The sequence below is a fragment of the Pinus tabuliformis genome, chromosome J (assembly GCF_031772625.1).
Source record: "Pinus tabuliformis cultivar Carrire ecotype Pingquan chromosome J, CPIR1, whole genome shotgun sequence".
Classification (NCBI taxonomy): Eukaryota; Viridiplantae; Streptophyta; class Pinopsida; order Pinales; family Pinaceae; genus Pinus; species Pinus tabuliformis.
Window position 1 is genome coordinate 1,507,518,683 of NC_142295.1, and position 21,791 is coordinate 1,507,540,473.

A 21,791-nucleotide genomic window follows, 5' to 3' on the forward strand; every position below is an offset into this window, starting at 1 on the left:
CTGGAATTCATGGGTATTTTCAGATTACTTGCTGCCCTAGCCAATGCATCCGCAACACCATTTTGAATCCGGGGCACACATGTCAAGGTATGTTCAGCAAATCTTTTCAAGATATCTAAAACAGCATTTCTATAAGCTCTCATGCGAGGATGTTTGGCCTGAAATTCACCTTTCACTTGCTTGATAACTAGTTCGGAGTCGCCATATACTGCTATTTTCTTTGCCTTTAACTTCAAAAGGATTTTCAAACCAGCAATAAGAGCTTCATATTCTGCCTCATTATTCGAACAATCAAATGCTAATTTGTAAGAACATACCCGTACCTTGCTTGGAACTTGATCTTGAGCTAAGAATGGGCTTCGGATCCACACACCTATACCAGCACCATCGCTGCCCACTGCACCATCAAAATCCATTGTCCAAAGACCCTCTTCATCATCTTCTAGGTGCTGAAAGTCTGATTTTGTTTCATGTTCTGTTTGCTGCCCATTTATTTCTGCAATTGGCCTTATGACAGCAGACCTTTCTTCCCTTTCCTTTCTCAAAACATCCCTGAAATTTTCTGAAATGTCTGGTATATCTTCTACTTGAACTAACTGACTATCTACCTCATTGAAACTTTCCGCAAACAAAACAAAAGATTCTAAATCTGTTTGTACATAATTTACAGGATGATTCACGGGCTTTTCCTTACTAGTGATCATGTATTTCATCTTCTGTTCCCGATATAACTTCCTCATTTGACCGAAAACTGGAATTGAAGCATATGAAAAATCAAGCTGAATCGTACCTTTGAGTTTGGCTCCCCATGACCTCGACAACAACATGCCAAATCGTGGAGGAATGTCCGCCACCACCACATCCATTAAAACATTCTTCGCTGGAATTTGATCTAGACTCACCACTAAATCTTTGATCAAACCAATGCATCTTACCCGGCTGGAATCAAACGAATACAAATCATGGTACTTCCTTGTAATGTCAAGCCCCAGCTTTTCCATGATTATTTTCGGCATCAAATTATGTGAAGCTCCCGAGTCAAACATAGCATTATGCAGCACAAACTCATGCAATCGCAAACTAATATAAAATGGAGGAATGTCACTCTCGGGAGACTCACCATTCAAAGCTGGCCCAAAGATTAACTCCGGCTGATCATCTTGTACATTCACCATGTCTAGCATTGGGTCAAAATTCAGCAATTTGGAAATTTGGCCTCGGTAAGTAGCATTCTTCATAACCTCCGTTAAAGGAATAGGTATCTTCAACTTTGCAATTTCATTCTCCAAACTGAAAACTGGAAACTTCTCACCTTCCTTTGCCGGATTATCTCTTTTCTCAGCTTTATCCTTTGGTGCATTTGATGGCTGGTCCACTTTAGCTGTTGATGATGATGGGATTGTTGAGGGACCAACTATGTCTTTACCTTTTGAAGAAACTGAATCATTTTTCACTGCAATGTCTTTCTTTTTCTGCACAGGATTTATAGGAATAGTCCGACCTCTCAATTGCCTTTGTTGTCCTTGCTGAGCTGATAATGCATTCAAGTACCCTCTTTGATATTCTTCAGATTCTTCTTCAAGTATCATATCATTTGACAAAATATAATGCTCATCTTGTGGAAAGGCGGAATTACTCACCAACTCATCTTCTTCCCTGATATAAGTAGGCATATCATCAGGGGTAAAGAAATGATTTTCCTCGCCAACATTATCACCCTCATCTTCAGATTCTTGACTAACAAAATTCTGCTGAAAAGGCGGTTTCATTTGCTGCTGAACTGCTGTGTCTTGTGCCTTTGTTTCACGCTGCTTGATCCTATATTGTTGCTGCTGACCTCTGAAATTTGGGTTACGAATCTGCGGTTCCGGCTTGTCAATTGTGACCCTTTCAAGTAACCTCTTCACCTGTTCAACCTGCTGAAGAACCTGATTTGATGTGGATGCCTCTTCCTTGATGGTGTCTCGCTTTTCTACCTTCATTCTTGCTCTTTTATCATTCAAATTTGCCTCAACGCTGACAGCAATTTTCTGCATATCCTCCAAGGTAGGGGGATCTCGGTCTCTCAGTGAATAAGCCATCTCCGGATCAAAACCATCCGGGAATTTGAGAAGTGTTGATTTTCTAGATGGCCTCAAATCATCGAGAATAGCATTATAAACTGTATTGAATCTGATTATGTAATCTTGAACAGACTCACCCGGATTACGCTTGAGGTTGTTGTATTCGGCATTGATTTGAAGCGGATCCTTTCTGATTTCCCACCGATCTAAGAATTGATTCTGAAGTGCTTCCAAGGTAGCAATGTTGTTAGTTGTTAACCCTCTGAACCATTTTCTTACTTCTCCGGCAAATGTTTGCACGAACAACCGCATGGTAACATCTTCTTCATCTAACTCATATAGATCAAAGAAAGTGGACATTTTATCGATATGTTGCTGAGCTGTAATACTTTGTGGAGTGCCATCAAACATGGGGATTTTACTTTGGTAATCAGCAGGCATATCATGAAGATTAGCAGGCAATACAAGTGGGGCAAACCGGGCTGCCATTTTTCTAGGTAAGGTAGGTCTTGGAGTAGCAGGCGGAGTAGGTGTAGCGGTATGAGGAGTAAGAGGAGGAGAAGCAGTATGTGATGCTGAAGGCGAAACAACTGTAGATGGAGGATGAGTAACTATGGGAGAGATAACAATAAAAGGAGGATTTGTCTGTTCATGCGCCGTGATAGTAGATCCAATATGACCAGAGATATTCTCAAGGAAATCAGCAAGAGTAGTAGCTTGTACACGTGTCTGGAGATTCCTCAAAATGAAGTTTTCAACTAATTTATTATGCCTCTCAAATTCAATAGCAGCTGTAAAATCAGGATTAGGAACTAGAGTTGCAAGTGCACTTTCAGATTTAGTTTTAAACAGAGACAACTCAAAGCTTTCATCAAAATCTAAATCTTCAAGATACTCAAAAATAGCTGGGCATGAATGAGATCTGAAAATGGGTTTAGGAGCTGTAGCCAGCTTGTTTTCTCAGAATAACTAGGAAAGAAAAAGCGTTTCAGCCTGTGAAAACTCTCAACCTATCATCCACGGCTCAGAGTTAACAAATACATGGGGATAAGATGTCAAAGAAGCGCTATGTTCACAAGCTCACGGAGATTGACTGAAGCAGCATTTATCTACTTGCGCTGATGTAAAACAAGAGCGTTTTCGAAGGCCACCTGGCGTAACTTCAGGCTCCGTCTAAGACCTATGAAATAACACGTCTATGAACAAAAGATCGGTTTGTTCTCCCCAGTATGGTCGCCAGTATGTTATCACTTGAGATTTCACCTCAGGCTGAAAAGGCAAATCTCAAAGCTACATCAAACCATTCAGCCTCGTAGCTAGCCCTACGGGGCAGGAGAAGGCTCTCTCCGGTCAATCTCGGTAAATTTTCAATGGGAAGAGATGACCAATCAAGGTAACACAGATATTAGGCTAGTAAACTGATTTGAAGGTTGATTTGGGGGTTTTTGGGGTTTTTGGTGGCAAATTGAGGAGCTGCAATTTAGGGTGCGGGGTTTGGACACAGTTTCTGCAGGGGGGTCTTTGGGGCAAGGTAGGAACATGTATTGATGTCTTTAGCTGAAGTGGATGATTAGGAAGAAAGAAAATAAGGCTAAAGAGAGCAAACAATGGATTTGAATTCTCTTTAGACAGCAGAAAACATAAAAATTAAACAAATTTAAAAGTAGAGCATGGCAAGCATGAATTCTGACTTTATCACTTCATTTGTTTAATATGCAGCAGTATAGAAAGGAAATGAATCACATAACAAAGCTTACAATGACATGAAGAAACACACCATCAACACCTGAGTCCACATGAATCCCAAAGATGACTGCAAAACCCTGGTCTTCCTTAGCCAAAAATTGCAGAGATACAAGTAAAATATACAATGATAGCTCCTCCCTCAAGAGTCCAACCATGAAAATGAGCAAGAAAGTACATAATATAGATGATCTAACCTCTTTCCCTGCCTCCATGGGTCGAGCTCACCATCCTAGGGGCTGTTTGAACAACTTCTAAACTAAGCACTACAAAATAGGCAGTCAAAACAACTTGCCTCTAAAAACTTGGAAACCAGTTCATACAGTCAAATTTACCCTTTTACATGAGAGAAACTTCTAGAAGAGTAAAACAAGAGTAAAAGTATCCAAAAAGTGCCACAAGTACAGTCAAAAGGACCACCATCGACCTCAGCAAGTCAAACTGGAGCTAAACTGCAAATTCTGGGCTGAACTGGTCAAATCTGGCACAATTTCCTCAACGGGTCGCGCACATTTCCTCAACGGGTCGCGCACTTTGGAGCCCTGTTTGGGGGCCTTCCCGGTGTCAGAATCAGGTACAGGATAGCTCGTTTGAAAGGTATCTGAGTCTACTTTCCAACCCAACTATAATTTTTGGATTTGGAGGTCATTTTCCCAGTCAAAAGTCAATTCTCCCAAGACTACTTCTGCAGCTCAAAAAAGGGGCAGAAAGTCAAAATTTGGCTGTATTTTGACCCTTTGGAGACCCAAAACTCCATGAAAACTCAAGGTAATGCATGGGAATATGTAACTTTGCATGAAAAATCCAAAAATGCTGAGTTTTTGCAAAACGGAGCTACGATGACAAAGGGTCTCACCGGGGGTGAGACCCGTTGAGAAGCCAAAACCTGTAAATTTCCCAAAAATACCAAAAATACCAAAATTACCCAAAATTCTCAAAAAAATTTGGGATTTGTGCTGTATCTAATGCTATTGAGTGCCATGATCTTTGAGGGATGCCTCAGCCAAGATACGGAGTGGATTGGTCTTCTTTCTCCTTTTTTGTGCCTTGGCCAACCGCCTTGGATCCGGCGATTGTAATTTTGACATTTCTCTAAAACCATGAGAGCTGTGCAAAAAGAGAAGGAGGTTTTTCTTCTTTGGCATGTTGTGGACAAAAACCTCTCTCAGTTTTCCAAAATTCATCTTTTGTTGCTCTGGAACATCATTTGAGTGCGACTTGTCCCGATGTGTGAAACAAGGAATTTTGTCGAAATGGAGCGAAATGAAGGGGATAGGGGGCTTCTAAATTCTTGGGGAAATTTTTGGAAGTAGGGAGGGATGTTAGGAAGCAGGGGAAAGTGGAATCTCAGAGATTGAGTGAGGGGAAGGGGTCCAAAAGGGCAAAACACAGACCCAACCTAGAAAATTGCCAGGTTGTAGCTAGAAACTAGGGTTTGTGCAAAAATGAGGAATTTGGCGGATCTAAGGGATGGGAAGTGTTTGATAAGGTACTTTAAGGATAGGGGAAGGTGTATGAACATCAGGAAACAAGTTTTGCCAATGATTTGACCGTCCAAGAGAAATTAGCTTTCAAAACCCTAGGAGAGGGAAATAACCTTGCCTAGGCACAACTGAAGCATGAATAAAGTGTAAAATGACTCATTCAACACCGAAATGATAATGACAACCCTCTGAATGATGATAGGCTCAGCTGAATGATGACATGGACTGACATTTGGGCAAACCCTAGACCTAATGCCTAGTGACCAAATTTTGCTTGAAGACTCACTGAAATGACAAAATTTGACCTTGACACTCTGAGACAACTTTGTAAGAGCATATTTGATCACTGGAGGAAGGCTGAAAAGACTGACACTAACAGAATCATCAAATCATCATCATTACAAGTTGGTGTTGCACTCATAATTGTGTTGCGCTTTCATATTTGAATTTTGAACTAATAATTGTAAACAAAGGAGGCTTAGAATTCATGGAAGGTGACAAATGCATGCAATTGGTTCTCAAAAAGTCATCAAGAAAATTTCTTCTCCTCCTCAAATGTTCTAAATAGCCAAAGAGAGTTGTTGCGCTTCGTTTGTAGGGGTTTATTGCGCTTCTGTTGTAGATAATGATTTTCAAAGAAGGGAGGTTTGTAGTTTGGTTAGGTGTTTCTTAATAAGTATTTGTTGTTTAGCAGTCATTTTCCGCCTATTTGGCACATTTAGAGGTACAGGGGATGATCAGAAGTATACAGATAAATGCATTGTGCTTCTTTCGTAGGTGATGTTTTTAAAATGATGGAGGGTTTACAATATTAAAATAGGTTATTCAAAGGTTATTTGATGATTTTTAGGTTATATTTCACATGTGTGATACATTCAGAAGCCTAGGAGGTGATCAGAAGCATGCAAATCATGAATTCACAGCACTTCTGAAGTAGCGCAGCGAATGCGTTGTGCTTCCACACAGTCAACAATTTGACCATGAAATTCTTATCTAGACCTCATGTAATTGACTCTCATGATTATGACAAGTGTCCTTAAGTTTCATGCAAGTTCAACATTCAAGAATTGATCATATAATATGAAAATGAAACTTGTTGTGCTTTTGTTGCAAGGGATTTGTTGTGTTTTTTAATGTTTTAGTAGTTAACTTCAAAATCTATTTCTGACTAAATGGAGATAAATTTTGAAAAATTCAAAGCAGTTTTAGTAAAAAGCGAGATAAATTACAATAACCTCCTTCATTTTTGTAATAGGTATCATAGATTGGGATATTTCAATGAATCTTTAAAACCTATTTTTCAGATTTCATCATTTCATGTTTTAGTCATGATATTTGGGAGCGGATTCTGAGGATCTAGAAAAGAATTTTTGAAAAATCGGAGAGGTTTCTCTCAAAAACAAGCTCATATAAAAAATATCCTTCAGTTTTGTAACATATTTCATGATTAGAGAGATATGATCTAATATTTGACCCCTATTTTCCAAAAATTCAGTCCCTATTTCCTAGCAGGTAGTTCCAAATTTAATGTCACTGATCCTATCGTTGGGGAAATGGTTGAACTCGACTCCCTAAGTCCAAGGATGAGATATTTGTATATATTTCATTAAATTTAATGTGTAAAATGTTGGTTGGTCAGGGTTAGAGAAAAAAACCACTGTGCATTGTACTTTTCATTTCAAAAAGTTTTTTTTAAGGAAGAAGACCAAGGTCTACTCACGGTCTTCTTTTACAGGGATTCATGTGTCAGTTTCTAATGGTGATGTGATCTCCTATGTTTTAATTTTTCTCTCTTATTATCATCATGCTTGAATGTTATGTCTTCATGTTTAGTTTAGCAAGGATTTATTTCAAAATTCACTGTTAAAGTGCTTTGTCATAGCTTACTAAACATTTAATGTTTTCCTTCCATTATGAAATTTAGAATTCATCCTCAATCAGATGCTTTAGATGTCATTATTCCACCATTCCTCTACTCACCCCTCTACAACGAATTTGATTAAAAACACCAAAATGATTGCCTACCTTTCCCCTGTCAAAAGATTCCTCATCTCTTCATCCTCTCACTAGAAAATCAATCAGTTTAACATGACTCCATGCCCAATGGATTTTCCCTCTTCCCTACCATCAAATTGTTAAATATTATTTTCTCTATGATCTCAATACCTAGCCTAAAACCTAAGAAAACCAATCATCCAAGTGATTGGAGATCCATACAGAGAGAGCCCTCTCTAAAGCTGGAAGGGTTAGATTCTAATTTTAAAGTGGTTTTTGGTTACCTTTGGGTTCCTCTCCTCAGCCTGGAGGAATTATGAAGTGCTAACATAGTGGCATCATTGTCAGGGAGTGAAAGGTTCCATCTTCCTTGGGAAAGAACCATCAAGTTTTAGATCTGATTACTGATGGTGAAAAATGATCAGACACAAGAAGGTTGTGCATTATTCACTGGGCAATGCCATTTCCAAATAGTCTAGAGTTTAGAACATCTATGGCGACTCCACTATCCAAAAAATTCAGAGTTTAAAGTTTAGTTCCACTTACCTAGTCAAACGAGATGAAAGGGTATGTTAAATATCCTTTGTCTATTGAATGTTTTAGAGAGTATTTTGATATGTTTGATGATGATCAAGTGGAAAAAGCTTTCTCATTTTTTTTACCTAGGTATTTAAGATTATGCAAATGTTCTGAGGAGAAGAGTTATTTTTTAGAATCATTTGTTGAAAATTTTGAGAAAGATATTGAAGCCTTAGAGATTCAAATTCAGTCCCACAATTTCAATTGTCAAAATTAATCCTTTAAGAACCTTTTCCATCTGAAACGATACAAAGTAGTCCTAGCCTATGATTTTTAGATAGATGAATGTTCTGATTTTGAACACAAGTTTGACAATGCACATTTGAAGTCATAGTTTGAATACCTTGAGGATAAATGAACAAATCATGTATTTTATGATCCTATAGCTCACTATATGGAAGGTTTTTTCAACTTGTGTTTTCCATCATGTTTTTGATATGGAGACCAGATGCATCATGAGTTGTCACCGCCATTACACTATCCAATTTCCATATTGTGCAAGCACAGTCAAGCAATATACTTATTTTAGCAACTACTTGATTGGCTTCACTGGAATTTTTGTATCACTTGATTTCAGTGGTGTGCAATAAGCTTGTTGGGAAAGTATTTATTTCAACTTTCATTTTCAATTTCCAACATGTACATTTTGCTTAGTTAGATTACAGGTCACAGTTTGCAGGTTGCAACCTTCGAGGTTGGGTGTAGCCCAATGAATGAGGCTACTAGTCTACAGTGTTCTTTGGGACATCACAGGGAAGATTCCATCCCCATTGAAGCCAATGTTAGTGTCCTATGTTATAGTAACCAAAGTCAGGCTTAATGTTTTCATCATTCTAGTCAATTTGTAAAATGTTTTTCTATGATCTCTTAGAGATCAAGTTATTAATATTTTGAGTGAAGATAATAATGGATTTGGGTTTTTCATCACTGAGTCGAATCAAGCGGTGTCTGTTAGGAAACTAGCTCAAAAAAGATAGGAGAAATAGATGAACGCCTTAGAAATAAGCCTTTTCGAGGGGGCAACCTCCTTTACATTACACAAATGAACAATTCTTGGATGATACAAATGACAAGACCTCCTTTCTATATATAGGAGTCTAAGGGGTCATAATATAATCAGAGCTGACATAACAATAATAATGTAAGGGAATAATAATAGCAATAGTGGGCTTCTATGGGGAACAATAATAATAATACGGGGACTACATGGGCGCAACAATATAATAAGGGGGTTGTAATAATAACAATAATGGATTACACTAGTAGTATAGGGACCTAACAGTGTCTTTTCAAGTCAGTTGCAAGGTCAAATCATCAAATCATCATCATGACAAGTTGGTGTTGCGCTCATCATTTGCGTTGTGCTTTCATATTTGAATTTGCAACTAATCATTGTAAAAAAATGAGGCTTAGAATGCGTGGAAGGTGAAAAATGCATGCATTTGGTTCTCAAAAAGTCATCGAAACAATTTCTCCTCCTCCACAAATGTTTTGAACAGCTAAAGAGAGTTGTTGCGCTTTGTCTACAGGGGTTCGTTGTGCTTTTGTTGTAGATAATGATTTTCAAAGAAGGGAGGTTTGAAATTTTTGCAGGTGTTTCTTAATAATTATTTGATGATTTAGGAGTCATCTTCCACGTGTTTGGCACATTCAAAGTTACAAGGGATGATCAAACGTATAAAAATGAAATTCGTTGTGCTTCTATTGTAGGTGGTTTTTTTTAAAGGATAGAGGGTTTACAATATAAAAATAGGTTATTCAAAGGGTATTTTATTATTTTTAGGCTATCTTTCACATGTTTGATACATTCATAAGCTTAGGAGGTGATCAGAAGCATACAAATCATGAATTTGTTGCACTTCCACACAGTCAATAGTTTGACCATGAAATTTGTATCTAGACCTCATGTAATTGATTCTCATGATTATGAAAAGTGTCTGTAAGTGTCTTTCAGTTTCATCATTCAAGAATTGATCATATAATATGAAAAGGAAGCTCGCTACGCTTTTGTTGCAAGGGATTTGCTGCATTTTTTTACTATTTTAGCATTCAACTTTCAAAGTCAGTTTCTGAGAAAATGGAGATGAATTTTGAAAGACTGAAAGATTTTTTATTAAAAACGAGTTAAATTACAATAACCTCCTTTATTTTTGTAATAGGTGTCATATATTGGAATATTCGAATGAATCTTTACAACCTATTTTTCAAATTTCGTCATTTCATGTTTTAATCATGATATTTGGGTGTGGATTCTGAGGATATGGAGAATAATTTTCGAAAACTGAGATAGGTTTCTCTCAAAAACAATCTCATATACAAAAACTTCCTTTGGTTTGGAAACATTTGTCATTATTCAAGATATATGATCTAATATTTGACCCCTATTTTCCAAAAATTCGGTCTCACCACTCCTTTTCTGTATGTTATATGTGTTGTTCTAACAATTGATGTTATATTAGAAGAATAACATAACTTCTCTTGCAAAGTATTTACAGTAGTTGAATATAGTTTGATTGTATTTGGTATGTAAAGGCAAAACACAAACCATTTGGTATGTAAATGCAAAACACAAATCTAATTACGTTATGACCAAGTCTTTCTCCATTCTAATAGACTATGAATGTAACTTCTACAATTGTTTTTTATTACAATGACACAGTCAATATGGAATAAAATGACCTATCATTTAATCCAAAAAGGCCATGTAACAAGCAACAAAGTAAATCCTTACAAAATCCACATCCTAATGTGGTTACACCAAAAAATAATGACATCCCTATGCCTAATGGCCTCCCAAATATTCATTGCCCAAGCTTGATGAGTTTCTTACTTGAACCAAGTAGGTTTGCATGCCTAAAAATGGTTGATTAGGACATGTTGCATTGTTGCCATATGATTGTGTATAATTTTCCCCTTGTATCCATGGAGGAAATGAATATCTATAATTCATGCTTGTGCTACAAACCCCTACATTAAGTGGAGGTGTCTAACAATCATACATAGGAACGACACCATATATAAGAATGGCGCCTGCACTAGTAGGAATATAGCAAGTGGGAAAACCCCCTTGTTGATAGCAAGGGACTTGGATGTTTATGAGTTCTTGGAATAATGGTGTATTATCTATAGTTTGGTCCAATGTGTTTGACATGATCTTGCTTTCCCTGATTGTGCTTGCATCATTGTCAACCTTATCTGTCATCCACCGTTCCTTTTGAAGTAATTGTTGAGCCTTTCTTGATTCCTTTTCCTGCATTACCAATTGTTTTTTATGGTCCTTATCTTTCCTTACTTTCTCTCTTTCAATCATTTCCTCTACTCGATGTTTCGTTGCAACGATTGTTGGGTGCAGGAATTTCACTTAAGCAAACTCCTCAACACTTAATTGTCAACCCAGGGGTTTCGTAAACTTAGAGACAAAGCACAGGCAATGCAAAAAGTGGTATGAACTTTTCCTATTCTTAATCCTACTTTTTAAAGGAAATGTTTGCAGAATCAGACATAAAACAATCTTTAAAGGCAATTGACACCAAAGCAACTCTAGTGTTGGAATATAAAAGAAAAATTTGCAAGTAAATCAAGTAAAGGAGCTTCCACACAACTGAAGAAATCTTAAATGCTGGAAGGAAATGCTATGTTTATCTTCAGATAGATGATTAACAGTCTAACAAGTGGGCCCTTACAGAGATCTGTTTTCCTCTTGATCTTCCTTCTACACAAACACATGTTCTTGTACTATTGCAATGTACTTGCACTAGTGCAAGTACAGTGTGTCTGTGTAAAAGTATATTTTACCTCCCTTACTGAATATTTATGTCTTTATGGAGGTTCTCTAAGCCTCAGGGCTTAGAGCATTCTATTTCTGTGATAAGAGACCAGCTCTTGCACTGAGGCAAAGTTTCCTTCACCAAGTTTCTAATTTACTTTCGAAAATATTGAAAGACGTCCTACAAAAGAATTGCAAATGCAAATGAAATTCTGAGATAAATTATCTATGGAAAAGAAATGCTTTAATTAATAAAATCTTGCAAAAGAAGTAAACTTCATGAAATGAAAGAAACTCGAAGTAATCAAAGTAGTAGTCTAAGTGATCTACATGTATCATTTAACTTCGGCAATCCACTTAAAGTGTTTATGTTCCTTGGTCGTAAAGCATAAATGCAAGTATAATGTATCTATGATAAATTCATGCAATTGTTCTCAGGACCTTCAGAAATATAATTTTAATTCTGAAGACAATTACTGAAATTAGCAACTCATTTGCTTGCAAGAATATCTGAAATGATAATCAAGGAGAGAAATGCAATGTTTGTTATAAAATAAATGACTGAACCATAGTGCAGGAAATCACATGCACTGGTACAAGAAAAGGGCTTCTTGCACGATCCAAGCGGAAGAAAATCGAGACAAGAACTGCGAGAAAGAAATTACAGAAATGAAATAACTCAATTAACTCCCAAGCCACAGATCCGTTTCACACTTAACTCCAAAATAGATTTAAATCAGAACTTCAGAAATAAATATAAAATTGTTCACACCACGCAATTACAAAGGGAAATATCCACACAGTCTTTCTGAATAATGAAAGCACAAGGGTAAACGAGCTGGGTTGGCTGGGCCCTAGCCAACCAGCTCATTTCCCTTTTAAGAAACAAACAAATTCAGCACTCAAGTACGCATCAAAGATAAATTAAACACAGTGCATGAATAACATGGCGGATTCCTTGTATTACTTGATCAGTAAATGTACATAGTAGTGCGGGTCCAGCCCAGAGCTGAGGGCGATACCGTATTACATATAAAATGAAATTACAGTCTAATGATCGCTAACTAGTTCTACCTACAATTTATATTTTAACATCCTTTCGACCTTAGCCGTATTCCACTAATTACAGTCATTTTCTTATTCAGGCCTTTCGGCCTAATCGACTAACAACCGAACATTACAAAATCGACTAACAATTATAATGGAACGTGTACTTTGCTGGTCATAGACCATCCTTGGTAAACATCCCTGATTGTGTGCCACCAATATCCATCCTCAGTTAATCAGCAACCAAACTCAGAGTCATGGATCAAAACGTCCATGTGGAAAGATTCAGCTCACAAAAATCTTGGATCAATCATCATGGCGGTATAGGACTCTGCCTGCACTAATCATACTAACTCATAATTAACATTAAGTTCCTCAATTACTTCTATGAAATTATCATAATTTACAAGAGGTACTTAATAGGCATGAAATCTATGTGAAAATGATTAATGAATCACTTTAATAAATATTAATGTAAAATACAAAGCATATGCAGGAATAGGTAGTTATCTTGGACTAGTGCAGGAAATAGAGGTTTAATTTGAGATAAAACAGAGGTTAATGTTTATATAAATAGGGTAAAAATAGAGAAATTTGGGACACCAACATCCTCCCATCCCTAAGTTGTTGTGTTTCCTCACACAACATTTTATCTTCTGCAAAAAAAATCTCAAAAATGAGTGGCCAGCTCTCAATCTTGGACTTCAATGATTATTCTTGCTTTCACTATCTTTAGCTTTTTCCCTCAGGCTCTTCTCAGTTGATTCGTCACCTTCTTGACGCGTTTGTATCATTTGGAAGCCCGATACTTCCACACTTTTACTTGCTGCTTTTTCCATTTTACCTCTGCAAATAGCTCCACCTCGCTCTGCTTCTGCCAACTTTGTTCCTTCATGACCTGGTTCAAAGCCTCCAAGTCATGAACTTGCTGCTTGAATTCTACTATTTGGCTGTTGAGGTAGAGAGTAGAGGGTGTCGTGCTAATATCTTCAAGTGTAAATGTCTTCTTTGCAACGGACTCGAAACAGGTCCCATCATCGTCAAGGTCAAGGCCGTCAAATGTTTGCATTATGACGTCGCCGAGGGTTTCTACACTCAGGATTTCCTTGTCACTGAGGGTTTCGATGCCCTCCACAATCTTCATGCCAAGGGTTTCAGTACCTTGTGCACTCAGCTCCTCAGGGTTTTTAATGCCCTGTTCTTCCAGTTCCTCAGGAACTCAATACCCTATCCTTTCAAACCAACAGGGGTCTCAATACCCTGTCTTTCTAAAACAGTAGGGGCTTCAGTACCCCGTTCCTCTAAAACAGCGAGGTTTTCAGTACCCCGTTCCTTGAAATCACCGAGGGTTTCAATGTTTGTTTCACTAAAATTATTGAGGGTCTCTATGTGTTGCTCTTCTTCATCCTCATGACCCTCTGTTTGGACTTCACTTGTACTCGGTGTCATCTTCCTCTTCCTTAATCTGCTGCAAAAGTTGACAACACTACATCGTCTTCCACGTTCTCTTCATTTCCCATAGTGTGTGTTGCTGCAACTGCAAGCACTGAGAGATTATGAACTTTAGGGGAAACTTGGGGTGATTCATTGATAATAATCGGAGAGCTCGTCTGGTTCATCGCTTGGGAGACAGTCTTCCTCCTCACCAAGGTTCTGGTATTTCTCTTCTTATCCGATGGTGGAGTATTTTCAACAGTCTTCTTCCCTGCTTGCACTGGTGTGCTTTCATATTTCTACTCGACAGGAGATGATGTCTCTGCTTTCCTTTTCTTACTTGTACTCATGCTAGCAGACTTCTCTGCACTCCTTGCTCAAAACTCGTTCAAGAATGCTTCCCAAGTTACTCCTTTTTCTTCTAGCTTCTTCTTAACCAGAATCATGATAAGCCCATGATGGTGGAGCTTATTTGCAACTTGGCTTGCATTTCCACTCTACAAGACCTTCTCCATTTTCTCAAGACTCCTGAACAAGTAGTAAGGGAAATTAATCAATGTTCCCAACTCAAAGTGCAGCAACAACCAAAGGTGATACATGAATGCCAATGTATAGCTTCCCTCTCCAGTCATGAATTTTTGCAGTATGAGCAAGAGGTATTGCCAATTCCTGATCATGGCATTCTGTGAAATTCCCTTCCTCCAGTCAACCTTAAGATTTTTGTCAACCACGAACCAGTGCCATCGTTTCTTCCCGAGCCGCTCCTTTTTAAACCAATGCTCTCCTGTAAGTGGCAAGCCTGTAGCTTGTGAAATAGACTCCTCTGTAACTTTGAACTTCAACGATCCGACCTTGACTTGGCCTTCTTTGAATTTCCTTGCGAACTCTAGTACCACAGCCATGTCGAACCCATCAAACTTTTGTAAGAATGGTAGGAACCCGGATTCTTGCAATAGTGCAAGACTATTCTGGTACTCTGTGGTTTGCTCAATCTCCTACAAAGACAACGGCTCACTCCTTACGGGTGCCATTTCGAACTGCACTTCACCCTTTCTGATCACACCCTCGAAAGAATTCCAGTGAGTGACACCAACGCTTTGCCGAGAGCTTTATGCCGGAGGTTCGTCACCCTCCGTCTTTTCAGTCCCACTCACTCGATCATGATGCAAACAACTCTTCATACTATGTGCATATTCGTATCAACCCATTGTAGGTGATTCATAACGATTGGGTGGAGTGGAGGTTTATGCGGCAGTGGCACAATGGTTACAATGATCGGGTTACGGGGTAAGGTAATAATGGAAAAAATTCATGGGAAAAGAGGGATTTTACGAAATCGAGCAAGGGTAGTTTCTTAGAAGAAAGATGAAGGTAATTCATTGGGGATTTTAGAAAAGAAACTAGTGGAAATTTTTTTAATGGGAAATAGAAGAAAGGCAGAGTTTTTACCTTGAAATCTTCCTACGCTAGTGCAGGAAAAAATAACTACAGCAAGATGTAAGCGTTTACTTGCATAAAAATGTCCATGCGAGTTACCCCAAACTTGGGTAAGTGCTCAATTTCGTGAGCCTGCTCCTTCTTGGTGGCAGCCAACATATCTAAAAATCAAGTAACATTCCCTTTTTATTTAGAATTTCGATCTTCTTGCCAGCATGCTAGTTTTCAATTTGATCCTTCTGTAATTATGTTAGTCAACTGATTTTCATAATTACAGGAATTTTTTTTTTCTTTTTATACTTTTTGTTTTTTTCATTTTTTTATTTTTGTTTTTCTTTTATTACTTTTTCAATAAAGACAAGAAGGAATCAAATCTTCAACAGGTTGGTGTTACCACCTGCCAAATCCTTTTCAAATGGTTGTTGGACTTGCTGCATAAAATCTCCTTTAGTAAGGGGCTGAAAATATACCTTCAATCCATGCCCGTTTACCAGGAACACAGAAGTCCTTCCATCAATATTTTTGATTTCTACCACTCCATTTTCGAACACTTTGACCACCTCATAGGGTTCCATCCAATGTGTATGGAATTTTCCTTTAAAATATTTGAATATAGAATCGTAAAGGAGTACCCAATCACATGGTTGGAACTGCTTCTTCTAAATAGACTTGTCATGCCACTTCTTTCGTTGTTGTTGAACCAAGATGTTTTGTTGAACAACGTCCCTTCATAATTCATCTAACTCGTTTAACTGTAGAAGACGTTGCCATTGTGCTTCAAATAGATCTAGCCCCAATTGGACTGCAGTTCTGAAAGTCTTGATCTAGAATTCTATTAGCAAGAGGACTTGCTTTCTGCACACCAGCTCATATGGTGTGTGTCATGTGTTGTTTCTCCAAGTGGTTCGATAGGCCCACAATTCTTTCGGTAATTTGTCAACCTAATCCTTTCTGTGCATATTTACTGTCTTTGTGAGGATGGACTCAATCACCTTATTCGTGGACTCCACCTGACCATTTGCTTGCCGGTGATACGATGTAGATTTCCTGTGTCGTATTTTATACTGCTCCATCACACCCTGTACCAGATTAGAAATAAACTGCAGTCCATTGTCAGAAACAATTCTCTAGGCACACCAAATCTAGCAAATAATTCAGTAAAAAGAAAATCAACAACAACTCTTTCAGTAGCAAAATAAATAGCTTTAGCTTCTACCCATTTCGTAACAAAATCTGTACAAACCAAAATATGATTTTTATTTGATGATGTTCGATTTATTGGTCATATGAAATCAATGGCCCATTTTTCAAAAGGCTCAATCATAAACTGAAGACATAAAGGCATTTCATTGGTTTGATTAGGCTAGCCAACTCCTGACAACTATCACATCACTTGACATATTTTTTGGCATCCTTAAACAAGGAAGGCCAAAAATAGCCAGCTGGTAACACTTTGTATGCAATCCGCTTATCAGCAAAGTGACCCCCACAAGGTTCATCATGGGCAGATTTTAAAATATCAAACACTTCTTCCTCTCTTACACATCTATGGATAATGAGATATGCTCCGGTGTAAAAGAGGTCTCCTTGGATCCAGGAATATGCAGCACTTTTCTGAATGATATTCCGCTTTTCACAAGCGGATAAGTGAGGTGGTAATTTTCTAGTGACTAAATAGTTAGCTATGTCAGCAAACCATGGGGATTTTGTTGACACAGCAAAAAGATGTTCATCAGGAAAATCATCATCAACAGGAATTGCTTCACCAGGATTATTTAACCTTGAAAGATAATCTGCTACTACATTTGATTTTCCTGGCCTATCAACAATAGTAATATTAAATTCTTGTAATAATAGTAACCACCTAGTCACTCTACCGCTAGTTAATGGTTTATTCATTAGATATCTTATTGCGGAATGGTCAGTATGTACAAAGACTTCATATCCTGTAATATAATGTCTGAATTTATTAATAGAAAAAATTACAGCTAAAAACTCTTTCTCAGTAACCATATAATTGAGTTCAGCGGGTGACAAGTTTTTACTAATGAAATAAATAGCATAAGATTTTTTGTCTTCTTCTTGTCCTAAAGCTGCACCAATAGCAGTATCTGAGGCATCAAAGGAAATATGAAATGGCAGGGACCAGTTTGGTCCTCTCAAAACTGGTGCTTGGACTAATTTTTCCTTTAATGTCTCAAAGGACTGTTAGCAAGTTGTGGACCAAGAAAACTCACTATCCTAAGCCAAAAGTCGAAAAAGGGGGGTAGCTATCCTTTGTTGGCATTATGATGTATGTGTTGTACTTGATGGAAACCCACTTGTAGCAAAACAACTCACTTGTATATGGTAACGAGATGAATCTACGTAACTAGATGAATCTACAGGAGAGATATCAGATGTAATAGAATGCATGGCAATTGTGTTTACAGATGTGACAAAATGCAGGGCAGTTCAAAGGAATCATTTCAGAAGTAATATGGAAAATTACAATGTAACAAGTCTATTCAGAGGTAACAGGGCACTGGTACAGAAGAACAGGAAGATGGAACTAAGGTCTACTGATCAGAATAAAGAAGGTAAAGGAAAAGGTTGATGTAAAGCAGTTTAAGAAGTATACGCAGGTCCACTTAGTCAAAACAGCGTATACACGCTGGTCCACAGAACAAAAAGCGCGTATATGTATACACACACTTTCACATAAGGAAAAGTGCGTATGGGATGGAAAATCAAGGTTTTGGTCCAAGGTATTGGTCCGAGGTATATGGCCCAAGGTATTTGGTCTGAGGTATTGGTCCGAGGTATTTGGTCCAAGGTATTGGTCCTAAGTGGTTTTGGTCTAAGGTTATGGGTTTATGGTGCTTTGCTTGATCTGAACTAAGGATGAACCTTAGCGGTTGATGGGGATGAGATCTAATGATGGATCAGGATCATGAGACCTGTTATCTCAAAATCAGACCCTGATAGGCTGCTGGTCAGGTTGACTCTAAGTAACTATTTCAGACCTACTTTCGGCTGAGGCTTAGCCTCCTCAACCTGAGAGGGCTCTCTCTTAAAGGATTAATGATTTTGATTAAAGATAAGATGGCTAACTCTTATAGAACGATTGTGAAAAATATGAATGCTGGAAATACATTAAACAACTATCCATTGGGCTTATGGAGTCAACAACACCTCAATATAACAGTGAACTCAACCTTACGTAGAAGTCAGGGCACTCAGCATTTAGACATTCATAACATAACTCATATGGGACCACAGCTTATAAATGCATACAGGAAATCAGAGCACATTCATTGAATTCTGAGTGCTTATACATCTATACCACTGTAAAAATTTTGGAAGGGACAAGATCACATATTCTGAACATAAGAAATCCTTCATGAATCCTGAGAAGTAAAGTCAAAGTTATATTACTGAAAATGAGTCTTTACATAAGCCAAATACAAGCTGTCTTATAAAATTTTCCAACCTTGATTACATTGATGTTTCAGCTATATATAGAGTTCTTATTCTAACTTATCGAGATTCCTCCTCCAGCATGAAGGGAATTCGAAAACTACTTCTAATGACACCTATTAACCCTTTAACTAACTAATAAATACAACAAGGTGTTGACTGGAGTTTTTTAGAGATCTAAATCAACTATGACTCTAACTCCATATTACATGCATGATGGCTTCTCCTCGTTCTTTAACATCTGGTTTTCTTTCAATTTGGCTGAGATGGGTGTTTAATGCTCCATGTTGACCTTGGATGTTGAATCTTCTTAACTGCCCAGAAATATTAGGAGACTATCCTTGCTTCTCGGCTTCAGTTTTCCCCAAAATATTCGAATGCAAAGAAGCATGTCCTTTATCTTTTAATCACCCAAATTGTAGAAGTCTGCCACGTCCTTGATGCGTTGTAAGCTTTTTCCCATGTACATGTGTGCAGGCAAAAGTTTCTTGTAAACTGTTTAACATATCCTGAACTGTGGTAAATTGCTCACTTTACGACAAAAATTTAAAGTTGGATTTTGAATATATCTTTTCTCCACCTGTCTTGACCTGGTTGACTGTTGATAGCTTCAGATGATGCCTTGTATGCATTTTAGACGTTTCCCTTTCAAAATTCCCGCTTATAATTCAAAACTGCTTGATTTGCGTTAAAATCATCACCTTCAGCAGTTTCGTAGCGCGCTACGAAACTGCTGAGTTATTTAAAACAGCTTGCTTTTAACCCGAGACTTTTATTAGCCGAGTACTTGATTGCCAAAAACTCCTTTAGACTTTCCATATGTCGAATAGGGATTTATATTTCCTCAGAAAGATAAAATCAAGCAAATTTGTCAAAACTTTAAAACAAAATCTTACTTGAAATGAAAACTCATTTAGCAGGTAGCTGACTTAACTGTGCCTTCAGATCTTCAATTTGTTTCCTCATAGCCTTATTCCCAGCTCTCAGTTGCATATTGATCCTTCTGATGTACTTGGCTTCTTTGATTGCTGGTACTGTCCATGTGTGAAATTGTGAATGGCTATCAACCACTGAATTCAACTGAGCTTCTACAGCAGCATTCCCTTCCCATAGAGTTTTATAATACTTTGCATGTATGGCTGCATGCTTTCTAGCGGCTTTCTTCAATTTAGCAATCTCATATTTAGCTGATTCCAATTGTCTCTTTATGGCTGCTATATTATCTCCTTGAGATGTGATGACTATTTTGCCTGCATTTTTCTATGTCTCTTCCCCTGTTTCCTCTGTTCTTGGCAGTGCTTCCTGTACTTGTTGGAATCTCCTTGTCATAGGTCTTCTAGGTTTAAAAACGAACTCTTCAGCTGGCACATCAAATCTAAGCCTTTTTGAGGCCTTGGATTTCTTGGTGCTTTCTTGTTCTGACTGCATCAATTCGATTTGAACTGGTAGAGACTGCTCAAATTCAATAGCCTATAATAAATCATTTAAACTTGCCTTGGACACTGGACTTTCTTCAACTGCTATAGCTTTACCTTTTTCCTTATTTATCTGACTTCTTGTTCTTACCCTTGAGACTACTTCAGATGTGCTTGTTTCAAGTACAGTCTTTTTACCATGAGCTTTTTCCTTAGTTGATTGTTGAGGTTGATCTTGGATGATAAGTGGCTTCACTTGTTTTCTTACTTGTGACTTTGGAACTCTTTTAGCTCTTGCTTCTGTTTGGAGCTCAGCTATCGTAAAATCTCTAGCAGGTGGTGGAGTGAGGCCAGTCTGGCTTTTGAATCCAGCCATAAAAATGAATGAATTCCAATCTCTGTCTATCTTTTGGAGCCCATCTAAAACCAGTAGTTTAATCAAACCATGATGAAACAAAGAGGTTTCACAATCCTCTTTCCTCAGTTGTACCTTATCACACATCTTACTCAAACTACGGAACAGATAAAAAGGTAAGTCTATGGAGACCTTCCCGGTGAAATGCAAAAGGAGTTTAAAATGGTAAGAATAAACCTTGTTATACCTTCCTTCACAAGTCAGATATTTCTGTATGCAGGTGAGTAAGTGAGCATAATATTCTTTGACATAATTCCTGGGCACTGCCTTACTTAAATCTTCATTTACATAATCATCCTTCAAAAACTCCTTGCAAGGATTCATGTCAAATTTGAAATTTTTAAACCATTCCTCTTTTCCTCGTGGGATCTCTGTCACAGTAGATATCACTTCTGGCGAAACCTGCAATTCTAACATGGCTACCTTTGAATTCAAGCCTGTGAAGTTAAGTGCAAACTCTTTGGTTACCTGTGCGTGTCCTCCTTGTAACTTTTTGCAAAACTTCCAGCACCCGGCCTTTTTAAATGCTTTCTTCACCTCTTCATTTCTCAGTGTTATATCCAGGCCTTCAGGCTCAGTCCTTAGAGGTTTGTCGGATCTGTGCTCCTTTTTCTCCATTGATTCTTCCAAATCCTCGCAAACAATAACTACCAGCTCCGGTTGGAATTGTGTTTCAGCTTCTATTTGAATTCAGCCTCGCTTGATTATCAGCCTCACTTGAATTTTAAATTTTTCCGTTTAAAATCTTTCAAGATGTAACCTTGCAGATTTGTCATTCATGCAAGACTTACGGCCATCATTAAGATTTATGCACGGTTGTCTTTCTTGGGAATGATAATTCATGAGTATCAACAGATCTAGTGGTGGTGATAGTGGCAAGGAGTGGTGAAATGTGATAAGCGGGGTACATGAGCTGACATGAGAGGACACAGCCTATGACTCACCTAACGGATT